Source organism: Paramormyrops kingsleyae, chromosome 6, assembly GCF_048594095.1.
Source record: "Paramormyrops kingsleyae isolate MSU_618 chromosome 6, PKINGS_0.4, whole genome shotgun sequence".
NCBI lineage: Eukaryota > Metazoa > Chordata > Actinopteri > Osteoglossiformes > Mormyridae > Paramormyrops > Paramormyrops kingsleyae.
Window position 1 is genome coordinate 27,545,310 of NC_132802.1, and position 19,424 is coordinate 27,564,733.

General features: G+C 39.4%; 1 long non-coding RNA gene across 2 annotated transcripts in view; it reads left to right on the forward strand.

Annotated features, from left to right (window-relative positions):
* LOC140591653 (uncharacterized) overlaps positions 1 to 19,219 on the forward strand; it is a 36,169-nt gene extending 16,950 nt beyond the window's left edge. Inside the window, exons 3-5 of one of the 2 annotated variants that reach the window (XR_011991936.1) lie at positions 2,346 to 2,451; positions 18,584 to 18,667; positions 19,044 to 19,219. This is a non-coding gene — a long non-coding RNA (uncharacterized lncRNA). The remainder of the gene's footprint in view (positions 1 to 2,345; positions 2,452 to 18,583; positions 18,668 to 19,043) is intronic. The other variant, XR_011991935.1, reaches the window with a different exon arrangement.
* The last annotated feature ends 205 nt before the right edge of the window (positions 19,220 to 19,424 follow it).

Genomic DNA, 19,424 nt, shown 5'->3' on the forward strand with positions numbered 1-19,424 from the left:
TATTTTAACTGAAAACATAATAGGGCTTTTTAGTCTCCAGACTGCTTTGGGCAGAAGGTCTGCCTGATGAATATGATCAATTCTCAAACCTGTTATACCTCAGATCCTGAATAACTTTTACTGGTGTAATATTGAGAGCATTTTGGCCAGCAGTGTCATGGTGTCAATGGTGGTGGAAAGTGCCCATTACATCATGGAAGCCCAGCTCTCCTCCATCGAGGGCCTCCAGCAAAGCAATGCCTGAAAAGGGCATTGCAACATCACGGGAATCTGCTCCCACCCGAAGCGTGGACTGCTTAGTCTTCTCCCATCTGAGAAGAAGCTCCATTCCAGCACCAGTAGGCTGTAATCTCTTAAAGTACATTCCAGTAAGTGCATTTTTACAGTACTGTGCACAAGTAAAAAAAGTTTAAAGCTATTTATCTGGGTAGAAAGTGTATATTTGATCAATAAAAAACACAATTTATTATCAGAATATATGCAAATTAATATTAACAAAAACTTTTCATCTCATTGAATGGCTAGAACAACACCACTTTAGTTCCCAAACAGTTCCCAATCCATGCTTTTGTTAAATTTCACCACCAGCTCATTAGGTAAAAAAGGCCAAAGAGGTATGGATTAGCCATACAAGGTGTGCTAGTGATCAGTCAATAAATACATGGTTGTATTAGATGGTTGCTGCACATTCTTTAGGAGAGGTTTTGAAATGTTTAAGCTGATGCACTTGGACTGATATTATATATTTTTACACAAACATGAAGAACATTTTCTTTGACTGCCTAAACGTTTCGCACAGTACTGTATGTCAAACTCCCCTCTGTGAAAGAGCTGTTGACTACAGATGCTCAACCTACTACACAAAAACACAAAAAAAGGTTCTCATTATAGATGTTGTATTATTTCAAGTCATTGTCATATTAGCCAAAATACTTCAGTTATTGGCATGTATGTGTAAAATGAGAGGTGTACCGTAAGGAATAGTGCAAAATTTATGATAGCAATGATCATATTTAAATGAGTGCATTTCAAAGTGTAATTATTTCCTGTGTTCAACTGTGCATGTGTATCATGGATTTTCCCTTCGTGGATTCGCAGACCGCTCTCAGTAGACCTGTACTCACTCAGGCTAACACCGAGCACTCCACATGCCTTCCTATTTCGGAGATGCTCTGTCTCAGTCGACTGGCCATAATCATTTGCCCCCTGTCAAAGTCACTCAGATCTTTATCCCTGTCCATTTCTTCTGCATTCAGCATGTCGACCATGAGTACCGAATGTTAGCTTATCATTTAATATATCCCAGACTTTGACATACACTACTTTTATGAAAAGGTAAACATTATTTGTCTCACGTAGGGGTGGTCCTTAATGTTTTGGCCTCTAGGTGTGCATATTGTCTGTATTTGACAGAATAAGATAGAAGATTTTATGATGGAACAGTATGGTGCAGGCAAAAAAAAATTCAGAAACAATCTATGTTATATTTTCTTAGAATTTTTATTTATTAGTGTGATTGAAGAGCAAAACACACAACTAATTCCTCAAATTCAGCCTGACTTTTGGCATGATTCTCTTCCTACAGATTTTGAGATATTGACCCCAAACCAGATTCCTCTCATCTGTCCTACACCTGACAGGTGTGCTTGTATACAGCTCTAGGGATATGTGAACTCACTCTCCATTGTATGTTGATTTTTTAATTATTATTATTATTATTATTATTTTGGCCCTGTAAGATAAAATGGGATTTTGAAATCTTAGGCCACCTCAGGCCAGATCATGCAAAAACCAGATAAAGAAAAACTGACCCGCACTCATCTTCCCCCCTATTTTTCTGATTCCTCCATCTTCTCATTAACCTCCATTCATTTGTCAGAGGTTACCTACTCAGTCACTGTCCTTGCCACAGTCACCAACTTGATACAGTAACTCAGGCCATGTCTCCCATCATGCTTTGAAAATGGTGCACACTCATCATTTTGTCATTTTTTTCATCTCACCATCCTCCCATTGACTTTCTTTCATTTTTGAGAGTCATCCCACTCTGTCATTGTACATGCCACGGCCACCAAAGATGATCTCACTCAGATCATTCCACAAAAAATGCATTTAAAGCTGAATTGGCTTGCACTCATCCTTTTGTTGCTTCTCATCCCTCCATATTCCCATTGACTTCCATTCATTGTAATCCCTGGATGCAGAATATATATATATATATATATATATATATATATATATATATATATATATATATATATATATACTGTTTTGGGACTGGTGGGCTGCTGCAGATACTTTCTTGTTAGTGCAAAATATATTTAATGGATATTTTTGTGTTGCAGACACATTATATGGATGAAGATCTGGAACTGGATGAAATATTGAGACAGATCACAGATCACACCAAAACTGAAGCAGCACCGCATAGGGATAACAAAGAAAAAGTAGGTAAGGGGTTTTTCTAAGGTATAAGTTTCAGACACTTGAACCTGTTCCTGTTCGATCCTGTAACTCAAAAAGTACTTTCAAACTTTGCAGAGTCATTGTATGGGTGACAAATGGGATCTGATCAAATCTTGAGAGAAAGTGGCAGCAAAGGGAAGGGTAAAAGCAGACGATATCTGACCTTGTGAATGTGATAAGTTGGAAAGTATTTGGTTTGATCTTAAGACTACTTCACAAAAAGATTATATAGATGAACATCTACACCTGAATGCATTTTGAAACAAATTGCCCCAAAAAGCAGCCAGCAGTGATGACATCAGGATGGAAGGATTGAAAGGGCAGCTGTAGAAGACATTTGATCTTGTAAACACCGTAACTTAAAGTATTTGATGGATCATTTTCAAAGTTTGCAGACACATTAAATGGGCGATCTGGAAGTCATCAAATTTTGAGCGTTAGCACATAACAATTGAAGCAGTGCCATATCACGATAACAAACAAAAAGGACAGCCTCAGACACTTGATCTTGTCAGCATGATAGCTCAAAAAGTATTTGATGGAGTTATTGTCTTGTATTTGATCATATTAACCTATCCCAAAACATCATATGGATGAGATCTATACCTGATTTTATTTTGGAACAAATCCCCCCCAAAATTGAAGCAACAGCACTACGTGGCTGCAATACTGGAAAGGGCAGTTACAGAAGAAACCAGATCTAATGAGACCACTAAATAGAAAAAGTATTCTGTGGATCTTATTCAGACATTACACAGGTCAGTGGTTTTCAAACTGTGTGGTGCCATATAATTGTGAGGGGTTGTGAGATGATTTTCTGAATATGCTAAAAAAGTTTCTATTTTTTTTTCATTGCAATCTGATGAAATGTATTGGTAGCAGTCTGGTAGCCAGCTGGTGAAATATATTGTGGGGAACTTTATCATAACCCCTCTCCCCACCTGGTAAATCATATTGGTAGCAGTCCATTAGCTGGTTGACTAAATTTCTCATAGGGGACCCCCCACACTTGTTTGCCCAATTATCATGGGAGGTTTAAATTCTGTCACTTATCCTTAGTCATAGTAAGTGGTGGCACATAACAGTATTTGGCAGTGTTATGGTGGTATTTTCATTACAGAGCAGTATTTTAGTTCAACAAATTTCATTGTGTACCCCCCCCCCCTTTCTTGGGAAGACCACTCATTTAAATATTCAAAATACTGAAATAACTTTGCTTTTGAAAAAGAAAGAAAAAAAGGCAAAAATATTGTATGGACAATATAATATACTATCTGCATTGTGTTAGGGGGTTAGAGATTGGGGGTGTGGGATGAGTAGGGATTAGATGAGTAGGGAAGAGAGAGATGGGGTTGTCCGGGAATACATTATTGTCTTTTTGCATCTAGATCTTCAGAGACTTCCACTTGGTCACTGTTCATGCCACAGCCACCAAATCTGATATACTAACTCAGACCAAGCCTCCCAACATGCTGACAAGCCAGACTGGTTTACATACATACCAAATATATAGATACTAGGGCTATAATGTTACACATATTTGTCATGTGCCAGTTTGGAACATGCAGTGAAATGCAACAATACATTTTTTTGACAAAGGCAGTACCTAAATTTACAAGCAGATGTCCAATACAGAAAACATTATGCTAATTGTGGCTATGAGTTGGTTATGGCCACAATTAGCTATTTGGCTATAGGAGCATTCATCGCTACAGATAAGCAGTCATACTGGGCAGTAGAGAACACGAGATTTAGATAGGATTTAGTTAATTATGATTGTTACAAAGCAGTTATATTTTTGCATTTTTATTTATTCTACATATTCATTTTTACAATGTGCAAATAACCATATCTTAGGTTTTATTTTTCAGACATGGTGACAGAAACAATGCCTTTGGTTTACAACTGTTAGTAACAGTTTTTGCAGTTTTGATAATAAATAATTTCAAAACAAATTCAGTTTGGCATTGCTGTACTGAAATTGCGTTCTAACCCAAAACCGACGTTTCTATCTAATTATTATATGTTGTTTACCATTACATCCCAAATAGATACCATGGCAAGTACCATACCTACCTTATCAACACCATAGCAACAGTCTAGCAACCACCTAGCAACAACACAGAAACACTCTAACAACCCCCTTAACAACCTCAGTAGCACTTTTGCAATCACATAGTGACACACTAGCAACCATCTTTCTACCTTGGCAATACCTTAGAAAAACACCTTACCTACTTTAGCAAAACTTCAGTAACCACCTTAATCGCGTTACCAACACCACAGCAACACAATAGCAACCACCTTAGCTACCTTAGCAAAATAATAGCAATCAGCTAGCAACACCTTAGCAAGCACCTTGAGTGGCATAGCACTCAAGTTACCAGACACAATAACTACATTAGGATCGCCGTAGCAGTCACATTAAGAAGCATTGCAACACTGTAGTGTTTTGGTTGTTATTTTCACTAGATTGAACTGGGTAGGATATTTTGTTACGGAACACACTATAAAAAAGCCATATATTTCGGCTACTGCTTATTTTACATAGCGACAACCTACAGCTCCTGTTTGCTGCTGCAGAGCAATCACATTTATGTACGTCTTTGTAATACATCAAAGCAAAAGAAAATACAACGAAATGCAGGATGTGTACAATTTGGTCATTATCGTGAACAGACCAGCAGATATCATAGTTACATGGATTTAATTGAAAAAATAAGAAAATGGTATTTGTGCCATACTCAGGTCCAAGGGTCTCATGTTATTAAAGTTGCATAAGCACAAAAAGAATCCCAATATGTCTGCACAAGACTTATCACACATAAACTGGGAGGCATGAAATATAACTTGATGGGGAAAAAATGTGTACATTTACAAAAAATGGACGGGCTGTACTTTGCACCAGAATGGCTTGATTTATGTATTATATGAGCACATAGGTCATTTGCATTGACCATTTATGGTAATTTCTGAATGGCAACTTGGAAGGATCTCAGACTTGTGCACGTACACCCATTTACAGTTTGGATTTATCGGGACGGGGGATGGGGCGGATTTTGTATATATGTGACTATGCTAGGTTTGACAAATCCATTTTTAACTGTTTTTTTTTTGCATATGCTATTTTCTGTTTATATGTGCAAAATGAAATTCATGCAAAATTTGATAAATGAGACCACAGGATCATTGTCTAGAGGGGTCTGCTGGGGGTAGTGGAGTTGGGGGGGGGGGGGGGGGAGATAGTGGAGGGCCCAGGTGGGAGGGTGGCATATCATGGGGATCCGGTTGAAGTCATTTTGCCATAGGCCTGGGAATTATTCGAGGCGGGTTCGCTCAAGTTCCCCCATAACTCTAAGAAGGATTAGTTGGAAGATGGACAAATTAGGTGAAGACAGTGGTAGCATGAAATGAATCATATTAAACATATTTAACTTTTCATTTTTCATACAAATGAAAGAAATAATGCAAAAGAACAATGAGGTGTATATGAGAGAAAGTCTCTTAATTCTCCCCATCATTCCCAATTAAACCTGCATTCTCCAATGTCACGACTTGAGTATTTTTTGAGCCGTTCACAGCTCTTACTCACTGGCTTGAAGTCATTCTGACACATTGCTAATGAATTATTGACCTGTGAATGGAGACCATCTCCTTGGCTGTTCAGGAGCACACAGATGAAGTCATTAGTAAGTGTCAAATACATGATTTGAGCCTGTCATTGAAATTGTGCTTCCATAGTATCCGTCACTGTCCACACGAGTTCATGATGATACACACACTGCTGTGGCAAACAGAAAAACCGACACCTGTTGTTAATTTAGGAACAGCCTCCAATATCTGTCATCGGCTTTTTAACAATTTCAGAGAGTCTCCCAAGGTCAAATAAATAAATGAATGAATAAATAAATAAAATGACAAACTTAATTTCTGACTATACTGATTTACATACCCTTATATACCCTTCATGTCAACATGCTTATAATTGATTATTCAGTATTCTTCATAGTAGATATAGCATTTTGCTGGGGGCTTTTACTTTAAACATAGAAAACTAATTAACCTTTACAATATTTCTGAGTGAGGATTTTAACCTTCCAGCAGGCATAGTGCATTTCCCTGAGCGACAGATATACTTGCATTGTAGTAGACATACTTTGCCTAACTGGATTCCATCTCTCTGAAGCATTTTAGGTTAAATACTAAACTCCTTAGTACTATAGCTGTGCCTTTTGTCACACTGGCAGCCTTTTGGCTCTTATTCTGAAGGCAGTATATATACATCCTGAAGAGTTGCTCACTGCTCAGACTTTTTATTAAGAAGGTAAATGAATGGGATTTGTTGATTACAGAGGTATGATGCATCTCCCACTAGGCTCAGAGGGGAGCAGCTTGTCTCCGCACCAGTACTTCCAGTGACTCCACTCCCTGCTAATGCAACACAGCTGGCTCTCATCCCACTAACATAAGCAGTGAGAATAAGAGGGCCAGCTGTGCTGCTGGCGGGGAAGCAAGTGGAAATAAGATGAGATGAAAAAGAGAAGTGGCTTGCATGGGGAAGGGGGGGGGGGTGCTGTATCTGGGGGTAGCTTGTTTGCTGTTTACTCAAGGTTGTATTTGTTAGAGCTGTTGGGGAGGAAGCTGGAATGCCACACTACTGCCGCCCCCCCCCCCCCCCAGGTGCCCAATGCTTGGGGTGGCCATCCACTAAGTTCATACTGTATATATTGCAGACAGCTCTATGATGAGCTCTGTGAAGAGTGATCTGCAGCCGGCTGAGGAGACGACTGACAGATGGTGTGACAGAGTACATCAGAGTACAACACACATAATCGCATCACTTTCTGACCTATATATTGCAAGTGTATCTGGGTGGGGAGGAATTCCATGTCTTTTTTTGTATCCCCCCCCCCCTTTAGAAAGATATTTTGAATTAGTGCAAAGTTTGGGCTCAAACTCTGGAATGTTAGGACAATGCAGTACATGCAATACAAATTCACGTATATCATACTATAACTGTACTATAAAAAACAAATGAATATAAGGAATGGATACTGTATATAACTAATTATACATGCTTAGTCTGCATTTTGTTGATATACGGTATGCGGCATAAATGAATACACCCCTTCTAAACAGAAAGATAAATTTCTATTCCTAAATAATCATTAATTGAAAGGTAACAACTAAATTGTATTAAACGTGTACTGAACAGTGACATAGAATATTTTGACAATTTTTCTAAGATGTGCAACATTGCTTAGGTCCACTATTATAAAGACAAGTACTTCCTTGATAAAATTTTAAATTTAAGTGATCATTTTTGACACACCACAGCACACAACAACAAAATGTAACTTCTGCATTAAACCCATACAGTATGTGACATAGCAGGGGGCAGCTAATTCAGCGCCCGGGGAGCAGTACTAGGGGGCGGTACCTTGCTCAGGGTACCTCAGCGGTGTCTTGTTGGTTGGGGAATTGAACCAACAATCTTTCAATTACAAGTGTGTGTGCCCCCCTAACCATTAAGCCACCACTGCAATACTGCATACAGGCAACATTCTAATACTTAGAATGTCCATTATTACTTTATAGCAGGGTTTCTCAACCCGGTCCTAGGGGACTACCAGACGGTCCATGTTTTTGCTCTCTCCCAATTCCCTGCCAATTGCGAGAGAGCAAAAACGTGGACCGTCTGGTGGTCCCCGAGGACTGGGTTGAGAAACCTTGCTTTATAGCACTGGAGTGATTGTTCTTGACAGTCAGTGTACTAGTTCATAGGGTGCTGTTATACCTATCCTGTACCACTGGACTGAACTGGTACAGGATGATCCTTGTGCCTCGATGTTTGAGGACTAACACTGCACAGCTTTTCCATTCAAAATTTTCTAAAGATGCAGTTCTCCCCACCATACATCCCCATATAAGAACTCCAACACTGTGCTTTACTATGGGAACCATGCTCTTATCACTGAGCTCCTCCTCTGAAGTGCACTGTACCTTTTGGATGCCATCAGATCCAAAAATATGATTTTGGTCTCATCCAACCAGAAGAGAGATTCCTGAAAATCTGCACCTTTGTTGATGTGGTTCTTGGCAAAGGCTAAATGGGCTCCCTTGTGTTTTTGCTTCAGCATTTGTCGACAGGATACGTCTTCCTGTATGACATAAAAAGGTTATTCCAGTTTTCCAGTGCTGAGACTTTTCTTTTCTGCTCTTTCTATACTTTACTCAGCAAAAAATTTGACATGGTGTAACCTTACAGTGGTGGCCCAACATTTCAGGGTGTTTCCTTTTTCAGCATTAAATCTGGAAGTGATTAAATGGCTTTAGTACTCTTAAGTGAGGGTGAACTGACTACACCTGTTTGAGTTCCATGGTTCAACAGACATGGATTTTTTTTTGCAATATATCCTCTAATCCATTTTTTGGGTCCTCACAAAGATCTGTGAATGCAATCAAAAAAGTAAAAACGCCTGAAGAGTCTCATATTTTGTTTGATTGCTTATAGTTAAGGTTAGGGCTGGGTAGGGGTTAAGGTCATCATGCTGTGATTAGAGTTTTCCCCACAAAGATATAATTACAAACCTGTGTGTGTGTGTGTGTGTGTGTGTGTGTGTGCGTGTGTGTTTGTGTGTGTGTGTGTGTGCGTGTGTGTTTGTGTGTGTGTGTGTGTGCATGCTCATAATCGACAGCAAACCAATTAGTTCAAATGTAAAAGGGCAAAAGGGAAGACATATGTCTCTATGCATAGTTCTATTTCCACTTGAATTTGATCATTATAATAATCAGTATGATAATTTTGCCTGCAAGGCAAGATCTTTTTTGAGTCTGTGGGAAGCTGCTATTTTATAGGTTACATTACTGACAATCTTTTCAACAAGAGGGACACTCTTCATGACTGTGCTTTCTGTGAATTTTCCACTTTAACCTCCAGCCCCTAGAGGCAATGCTAGTGGTTGCTGGATCAAGGGGCAACTAGCTTTCAAGATAAAAGGACCAAACACCTCCATGAGGGTAGCAGAGCTGGAAAGGCTTTCAGTCTCGATCCACCCACTTCTGAACTGGTGTCCCTGAATTGCAACCTGTGTGACTGTATGTGAGAATGGATGCCCTGTGATGACCTGCCACCCCACGCAGGACCCTTCCTCTCTTCTGCTCTGTGCTTCCTGTCATAGACACTAGGTTTACTGTAACCCTGCACATAGATTCCATGATGCCACATAGACAACTTTTGCCCTCAGCACCAACTCCACATCGCCGGACGTAAATCTCCTGATTGTGAACCTTGTTTGTGACTTAATGACTAAAGACAAATACAGGTCCATGTAGAACTGACTAACGCCACCCCCCCCCCCCCCCCCCCCGGGCCTGGCTCGTCCTTAATCACCTCAGGGAAATGCTATTGTGTATTATCTGCTGTAAGGATATTCTGTACTTCAAGCTCACTTCCCTTTTGAATCAATAGAGGAGTTGCCTTCTCCTTGTAGTCATTGCCAGCAGGGCTTTGCTCCTACTTTGGGTGCCTGTTACTAAGAGGCCTCTGACTAAGGGCATCTTAAAACTAACATGCCAGTCAGTTTTACATTTGCATTATTACATTCAGAGTTGCTTTCTGTTATATTCTTCATTGATTTGCTAATCAATCTACTTATTAATATATTTTAAATATAGACGATGGCCGTTTCAAGTGTTAAAAAAAGAAATTCTATGTTTTTATCTATTAAGGCCAAAATAAAAATTATGTGGTCCTGACCAACTTCTATGAATAATCTCAAACCTCTGAAAACAGTCAACATTGAGAGAGCAAATGGGAATAAACAAGTAAAACCTATAATTCAGTAACATAATAGCAATAATAACTTGAAGTCAACATTTTCTAACAGTTTATCAGTCACATTTTTTGGAGAAATTTTGGCCCACTCTTCTCTTCAACATTGCTTCAGTTCTTTCATGTTTCAGGGCATTTGTTCATGCTAAGATCTCTTAAAAAAAAAAAAACATTTGATGCACACAGTGTACTAAATCATGCTCACAATTTAGTTTATATGTGTCCACAAAATACTAAATTCAGCTCACGAAATCCACAATACATGTGCATGGTTTGATTTTTTCATGCTCTCCATTTGCTAATTTAAGCTCTCAAATTAATTAATTTGTGCTCACATTTTGATTATTTGGTAATACCAGTTATACGATAATTAAATTACCACAATGTGCAATTTTTGTCCATTAAATAAAGTAAGGCGAATAAATATGGAATGGGAGACATATTATAAAGATACATATATTGGTTATTACAATGTGCAGTGTTAAGAATTACAAGACCATAACCATAAATTCCAAAACACAATTGTGTGAAACTTGTGATATGCTGTGCTTGGTTTTCGCTGTACATGGTGCTGTGCATGATGACCAAACATCACCACCCCAGTCTCGCTGATCCAAAGGATAGTATGCCGGGACTTTTGTGGTCTGTTCAAATGCAAGTTTGCAAACCTAAGTCACACTGCCATATTCTCATTGGAGAGAAAGGGATGTTGCCTAGGCACCCTTCCATGGTGAGAGTGGGTAGCTGTGTTTCCAACACTATCACATTCAACACCGGAGTTCTGCAAGGTTGTGTACTTATCCCTCTGCTCTGCAACCTTTACCCCCATGACTGTGTGGCTGCACAGAGCTCCAATTTCACTGTAAAGTTTACTGATGACACAGTGGTGACTGGGTTGCATCTCCAACAATGATGAGACAGTCTACATTTAGGAGGTGGAGAACCTGGCACTGTGGTGTTAGGAGAACTGCCTCCAACTGAACATAAGAAAAACTAAGGAGCTGGTGGTGGACTTCAGCAGGAGACAGCAGCAGGTCCTACACTCCCCTCGACATCAATGGGAGTGCAGTGGAGCGGGTGAGCAGCCTTAAATACCTGGGTGTTCACATCTCAGAGAACCTGACATGGACTGAACATATAGAAGTCCAGTCCAAAAATGCAAGGCAGCTTCTCTACCACTTGAGACCACTGAGGAAGCCTGGGGTCACTCCAGAGATCCTAAAGACTTTCTTCTCTGGTGCTGTGGAAAGCTTACTGACACAGAACATCAAATCCTAGCTTGGTGCCCGGGACCAGAAAGTCCTGAAGACAATGATCTGTGCAGCAAAACGCTGCACCAGATCAACTCTCCCGTCTCTTCAGGACACCTACATCATAGATGCAGAACCAGAGAAACGTCACGGATCTTCAGGGACTCATCTCACCCCAGTAGCTGTCCGTTTCGCCTGCTGAAATCAAGCAAATGTCTCAGAAGTATTACGGCCAAAACAGACTCAGAAGGAACTTCTATCCTCAAGCCATAAGACTTTTTCACCAGGAGGCACAATTTACACACCACCTGCACACACACCACCGCTTTTAACACTATTTCATAATAAAAACTGAACTTGTAATGCTGCACACCCTTACTCACTAGCCTCAACACTATGGTTCAGTACTCAACACAATTACACATGACCCTTTAATATATACAGGTTACTGTATGTAATGTGCCAACACTGTATACTGTAGTAAGGTACACTATTACTTAAATATATTGTTGTACCTGGCAGACCGAAGCATCGTGGCAACAGCGGCAAAAGACCAGGGGAGACGGTTTCGCACGAAGTTGCTCTTTAATATCAGCATGGCCGGGAAATGCAGGAAGGTTACACAATAGACAGCAAGGCGCACACACACGGGTGTGTAAATGCACAGCAGCTAGAGACACATCAGGATTATACATACAACACAGGTAAGGCTGTATGTGACAAGTGGGAGCACAACAGGTGTTTACACTAAAACACAGACAGCTATTTATAACAAGACATACACAGGGATATGTGCAAGACTGGTGAGCCTGCCGGGATACGCTAATGGCTGCGCTGCTCAGAGGCTTCCTGCTGGCGCTACAATGCGCACACTGTATACTATTGTGGCGCAGTATGGTGCTGGCTGGGGAAAAAAGGTGACGCTCAACTTAAAAGCTGGACGTCAAAGGGATTTATTGGGGAAATTGAACACACTGGGTAAAGCTACAAAACAAAAGGACTATGAGGGGTCAGAAAACCAACAGGGCAAAAAAAATAAGGAATTGACTAAAAACCACAGAATAAATACAGTTTCGGAACTAAGCAGAACACAGGGAACAAGACTGGGCAATAGAGCAGGGAGACAAACAGAAACATTCACGACGAATTAGCAAGGAACAGAAGGAGGGCAAGCGCTTCAATACAACAGACAACCGGGCTAATGAAGAGGCAGATGTGACACATAAGACAATTAACCAATAACAGCTCAGGAGAAACGGGCAACAGGTGCAGTAGCGTATACTAATCTTGCCTTACTAACACAAGACTAGGGAAACTCCAGCACTGAAAGTAAGAAACACTAATCACACACTGGGAATTACTACACTAAGATAAGTAACATGGACCCGAAATACAAACAAGAATGGCAGTGAACAGGACAAAAGCAGGGCAAACCTACTGTATAACTGGGACAAAATGGAAGATGTACTGTAAGGGACAAGATGGACGAGGGAACAGGATGGCCAAAACAGAGCATGTAGGATGGGCTCGGATGGGCGCCGACCTTGACAGGATACCTTGTGTATTTTCCATATTTATCTTATATATTATGATATTTATGTGAGCAGGTGTACATTTCACTGCATGTTGTACTTGTTTAACTATGTCTGTGACGAATAAAGGAACCTTGAATCTTGAATGAAAGTTACACGTGTTCAGTTGCTTTCTAATTGTCCTTGGATGAATTTCCAGACTTGAAGGCTTTCCGTTTGGAAAACAGCCTTTTCACTGTAGAATGGTGGATTTCAAATCGTTTGGAGGTGGACATGTAAACCTTCCAAGACTAATAAGCAGCTATAGAATAGCAAAATGCCAAAAGATCTTCTTTTACAGAGGTAGCCACACTGCTTGATATTTAACTAATCTTGCGCCTTTGAGTAGTAACACGTGGCTGCTAAGTACTCAGTTGTCGTGAAAGTAGGGAGGGTGTCACTTATTTTTTTCTACATGTCTTCTTAATTTTGGGAAAAAATAAAACATATTGTAATATCTTTTTTTAAATCAGGGTAGATTTATTTGTTGAAAGAGGTTGATGAGGACCACACGGTTGTTATAAAAACCTATAACTGATGGATGGTGCATTTTCTTTTCCCATGACTAAATATTGAATATCCTATCTGGTTTTTGTTTAATGTCTTTTTCCCATGACTGTATATCAACTTATGACTGAATCAGACTATTATGTAAATGTGTCTAACAGAAGAAAACTATTGATTTCCCCCTCTTTTGGTGATTTTCTTTTCTATGTATGGTACATGGCATGGTTGTAGTGCATAAATGTATTCTTTTTAAACCTGTAATTTAGAGAATGGACATCTGCTCTACAGCAGTTCACAGAAAATCCTTTCACCCTCTGATGTGGCCCCTCTAAACATGCTTATTTCACTTGCCAGTGCTGTTTCAGAGATAGGGAGGAGATAATCCTGTGGAGATGAGAATGTATCCATTTTCAATATTAACTATATGGAGGTCGATAATAAATGGTTCCTCAGTGTATTCTCACAACAAGATCAAGTTAACTGGAATAGAGTATCCATTCTGGTGACCCCAGAGGCCACCCCAGCTAGAAGTATCTTTTTATAACCCCTTAGCTCTGCGTGAACCTTGTACTCGTAAGCAGCTCTGCAGCTAATGGTGTTTGGGGAATGTTGATACACTGATGGACTGGATGCTGCTATTTACACTGGTGTCCATCATTGTTTAACACTTTTCCTCTTTCCTTTTTCATATTGTGCGACTTTTTTTGGAAGAATGGTTTCAGCGTAACATAAACAGGAAAAGTAAAAGTCTTGCAAAGAGTTCACAGATCTAATTGCTTGTCTACAAAATATTGTTTTATGTTTATTTATTTTGTGACATTTGTGGTTAAGGGTGTTTGTTTTGGGAATGACATTACCATATATCTATCTATACCATATAGTCCTCTTTCATACTTGGAAAATTGCTGTTGTGTATAAGAATAGAAGAAAGATGTTCAAGGTAGAAACATTTTCTTTTATTGAAAACTACATGTTATAGGGGAGACTTCAGACCCCACGTGACCCTCAGTAGGATTACAGAAAATAGACGGATGAGATATTAAAGTGGTACATGTAGCATAATTGCTATGTAACTATAGTTGTGACCAGCAGGTTAGATATTTTAAGTGCTAGAATAAGGCTTTCATCATTCAGCTGGATGAATGTGCCAAGTATAAAAGTATATCTAACTATTAATTGAAAAGAAAACTAACTTCATTTGAATATCATTGTCTTTATTCTGAATACAAAGAAATTATGTGCTGTTATGCAACATATGTTATGGCGTGTAATATATTTTTCAGACTGAAATGTATGTGAAATTTTATACTGAAATTGCTGCAGTGAAACTGTAATACACATTCAAAACCAGCTTCCACTGCTGGCTCTGTGAATATTTGAAAGAATATGTAATGTGCTGTACTGCCATGCCAGAGGTGACATCTCCCCTCGGGGCCACAGAATTCATTCAAAATGATTCAAATCTTGACAAGGGCAGAACCTTAATGGCTACATAAGGAATCTGATTTGTCTAACATCCAGGAAAGTTATATAGAACTGAAAAAGAAAAACTTTTAGAGACCATGAAAAATGTAGCATATGAAACAAGTACAGAGAAATTTATTGTAAAAATATAATTTTGTGTTTGCCATTTAGATATTTATTAAGAAACACATCCAAATACACTATTTCAAATTTATTATTTTTTTCCATTTTTAACATTATGCAGTATTTTCAAAATCCAGTTGCTGCTATTATAGTACACATGCCAACAGTACCTGGGTTGAATAACATCATCTTTGTAGTTTTTTGATACCTTAGAAATGTAATTTGGACTGTTACATTCTGGGTTCGGAATGTCGTCAGGGAAATGCCATGACTGGCCAAATTCAGTGAATGTGATGGCGACACATATATCAAGCTCCCCATTGTGAAGACTGCAGAGTATTAATTATCATCTAATTATTTCACCTCATTGTCATGGTAAACACCTCTTTATAAGTCACTCGATGTTACTGAGGCACAGACAGGTGATGAGAACATTTTTATGTAGACATATACTGCAAATTTTTGAAGTTCCAAATATAGTAAAAAGAGGCTGGGGGGGAGGGGGGAGGGGATTAGTAAAAAGCAATGCAAATGAACAAGACAATTAAAAGTAGTAATGGGCAATTACCAGGCCCTGATCTCCCTCTGTTTCCCCTGTCGCTGACCAAGGTGAGCTGGCAAAACTGCCGTATATCCCTACATATCCCTAAACAATAATGTCAGGCTATGTAGTCGCTCTCCATATGTTGTTTTTAATTACTCAGTGACATTAATTAAACTGTGTTTGGCAAGCGATCAAAAGTACAGCTGGTTTTTATGTGTGGCTAGGACTGGGATTTCCCAAGCGGGGAGTGCTTTTTAAAATGCTCCCTTTTCCACTACAGAGTACATAGTAGGTCATTATTTCCTTCTTTGGTACATGCTGTTCCTTTCTTGCGAGAATTGTTTGCCTTTTTGCCCCTGTTATACCAACCTGTGCGCTATACCACCCACAATTCTCAATATGCTCGACTGAATAAAATCACCGTCCAGAAGACAGAGAGAACATGGACCAGGGTAGGTCTGTACCCACTATTTTATACTGTACATGTAATTGGGGTTTTTCCTGATTATAAGGGTGTAACTTTGGATTGAACATTGGGGGGGGGGGGGTCCCCACCCATTCATCATGACAATATGATTATTTGGGGAGGTTGTATTGGCTGGTTCTGTTTATTGGGGGGGGGGGGGGGAGTTACCATAATTTACACCCATACTTCATTACACAAAAAGATGCACTTCCCAAGTTCCATTGTGTGTCCATTTCATTATTATACTGCTGTTTAGGTTGGTAATATTTACATTACTCAATTGAATAGTTTTATCATTTAAGGCAAGGCACCTACAGCTTAAGCTTTTAATAAAGTACAGTGGGTAGTACAAGGTCATGCAAAGAGACACAGGATAGTAGGTCCAAATAAAAATAATAAAATCTCTACTTTTCAAAACCAGGACGTGTTCCCCTTAGGGAATGGGGCTGGGGTGCTAAAAGTATTAAAATCCAGCATTCTTAACACCATCGATTTCAATCCCTTGCATACAGCCCACAGCCCAGTTTACCTCTAAAGGAGCCATTTGATTTTGCTACCTAAGGCACTTATTTGCCTGTGGCTAGCAATCAATTGCCATGGAAATACAATTGATTGGTTTAAACCCACTGGTGAACAGTGCTCAGTCTCAGCATGTTATCTGTATACCATACAGATGGATGGGATTTGCAATTAAAATGTTTTAAAAGCACCAGGCTGAAGAAAACACAGGGGACTTTGCTGTGTCCCAATGGCATCATTTTTTTCCAAAGCACGCACATTCCTCTACGCTGAGCTAATAGGGATTTAGTATTCTTTGGTCATCTTTCCTCATGTTTATGTTGTTTAATTAAGGCTGTCAGCAAAAGTCTTGTTAAGAGTTACGTTTTACATTGGAAATGTATACAAAAGCATGATAAGGTCTTAAAAGTGAGGTTAAAATGAATGCATGATTTATGCTTTTTCTTTTGTTTTCAGCTGAATCCTTTTGTGAAATGTCTTTGACACATCAGGCAGATGTATGAACAATGGATGAATGTTCCCTGAGCTCGATATCTTGCCATTTTGAACATGTGTTTCAGAATTTCGTAACTCTCACACTTCAGTAAGGCCCTGTAGTTCTTAGTGGGGGTTAAATAAGGCGAAGTGGTCAAAATTCAATCACCTTTCAAGCCCTTCGTGTCCAATCTGTGGAATACTTTGATTCATGGGGAGGGGCATTGTCCTGTATGAACGTCATAACCTTTTGGAAAGCTGCTGACTTCTTTGCTTATTCTTGCACCAATGTTTGAAGAAGGTCTAGAAATTAGCATTAGATCTTGTAGTTAGTTTTCACACCATCTGCAAGTTGGTAAGGTTCTACAAGTATATCACTGATAATTTCAGCACATATCATCACTTCTTCACCACCTTGTCGATGCTTTAAGAAGGTGTTCATCCATTGGCCCATCCATCTATTCCATCGAGTCACTTTCATCTCATCTATCCATAAAACCCTTGTAAAGTCAGTTTTAGATGTGTCTGTGCCCAGTCTTCATGTTTGAGCTTGTGTGACTTGTTAAGTGGAGGTTGTCTTTACACCTTAGAGATCTTGTGACACATGGCACCTAGAACTTCCAGAGATTCTGTTCAGATTGCAAGTGGTGGCATTTGATGCTTCTGGAAGAGTTTCTGGAAGGTCCCCCCCTCCCGTCTTTTATTTGGCCCACATCTTTGGCAGCTAATTTCTGTCTTCTCTCTACATGCTTCTTCTGTCATCTTTGGCTGCTGACCACAAAACACTCAACTGTATGGTGATCACGTTTTAAAAGTTTGTCAGTTTCAGTTTTGCATCTGTCTGACTGCCACTGTCCTATTTTCTTTTCTTTTTCCGCTCTCTGTAAGCTCCTATTATGGGCCTTTTAATAATAGCATAATTTTGCAAAGGGAAGTATCCACGATTTCCTGTTTTACTCCAAACAGAAAGTACTCAGATAAAATACTCATCATGCTGTATATTTAAACTGTCCATTCTTATTTCATCTGGACTGAAAATTATTTGTGAGAAGATAAAAAAAAAAATACATGCCGAATAATTCTTCACGCAGTGTATTCTGTTATTTTCATTACAAAACAAATAGAAAAGTCTAATTATGGAGAATGGTTTTGCATTTTGTATGCAGTGGAATGAACACTGTGTTAACAGTTATACAATGGGTACTGGTAGGGGCGGATTGGTGCACAGGTTTTTCCAGGCTATAATTAGGGGCCTTGAGGCTCCAATTATAAATGAGTAAACTTATTAGAGATAAACTTAATAATGGTGGATCGTTTGGCAATCAGTTTTACATTTTTTTAAACTCTCCTTCTTTTCTCTTTCAGCTCCAAAAATGTCGGGGGAGCTGCTTGGGGGGGCCTCCTCGCCACGTCAACCTAGGGCCCACAGAGAAGTTAATCAGCCGCTGGGTATTGGATTTTTTTCTTTTTTAATGACATGTGGCCACTCAAATACATTACGTATCGCAAAGTTGCTGACAAGACACATTATTTCTGAATGAGAAGCTAAGAGACTTAATTGAGATGCAGGCAGCCACAGACTTTCTGCCGAAATTGCAAAAAAAAAACATCCAACCAGGGAGTCAAGATATATATAGGAATGAAATGATAAAAGTATTAATACCCAAGCAATCCTATATCTATTGCTACAGAAATGCAGGTTCAGTATTTCCTTTAGTCCTCAAATGGCTTAAATTTTGTGTTTTTTTAGACAACCCAGAAATAATATTTGCAGCTTTTTGTATACAATTTGAACTATACCCACCCATCTTCTATACCTATTCAGGATTGTGGGGGTCTGGAACCAATCCCAGCCTATGACAGGGAGCAGCCCAGGACAGGCCACCAACCTATTCCCAGGGACACAAAACATTTCGCAATTGCAATTCACCTAAGGCATGTTTTTGGATAGTAGGAAGGAAACCACACGATGGCATGCAGAGAACATACAAATGCCACACAAACCCCGGTCTCAAAGATGTGAGACAATGGTGACAACTGCAGCCTCACCTGGCTGCTCCCAGTTTGCACTGTAATCGTATATAATTATGATTCTTCTTGTTTATTTCTGCTAGAATAAATGAGTACTATACAGTTCTTTAGCAGTTTCTACACATTTTGAGAAATGCTTAGTACATTTTCTTTGCATGTACAGGGCAAAGTAGCA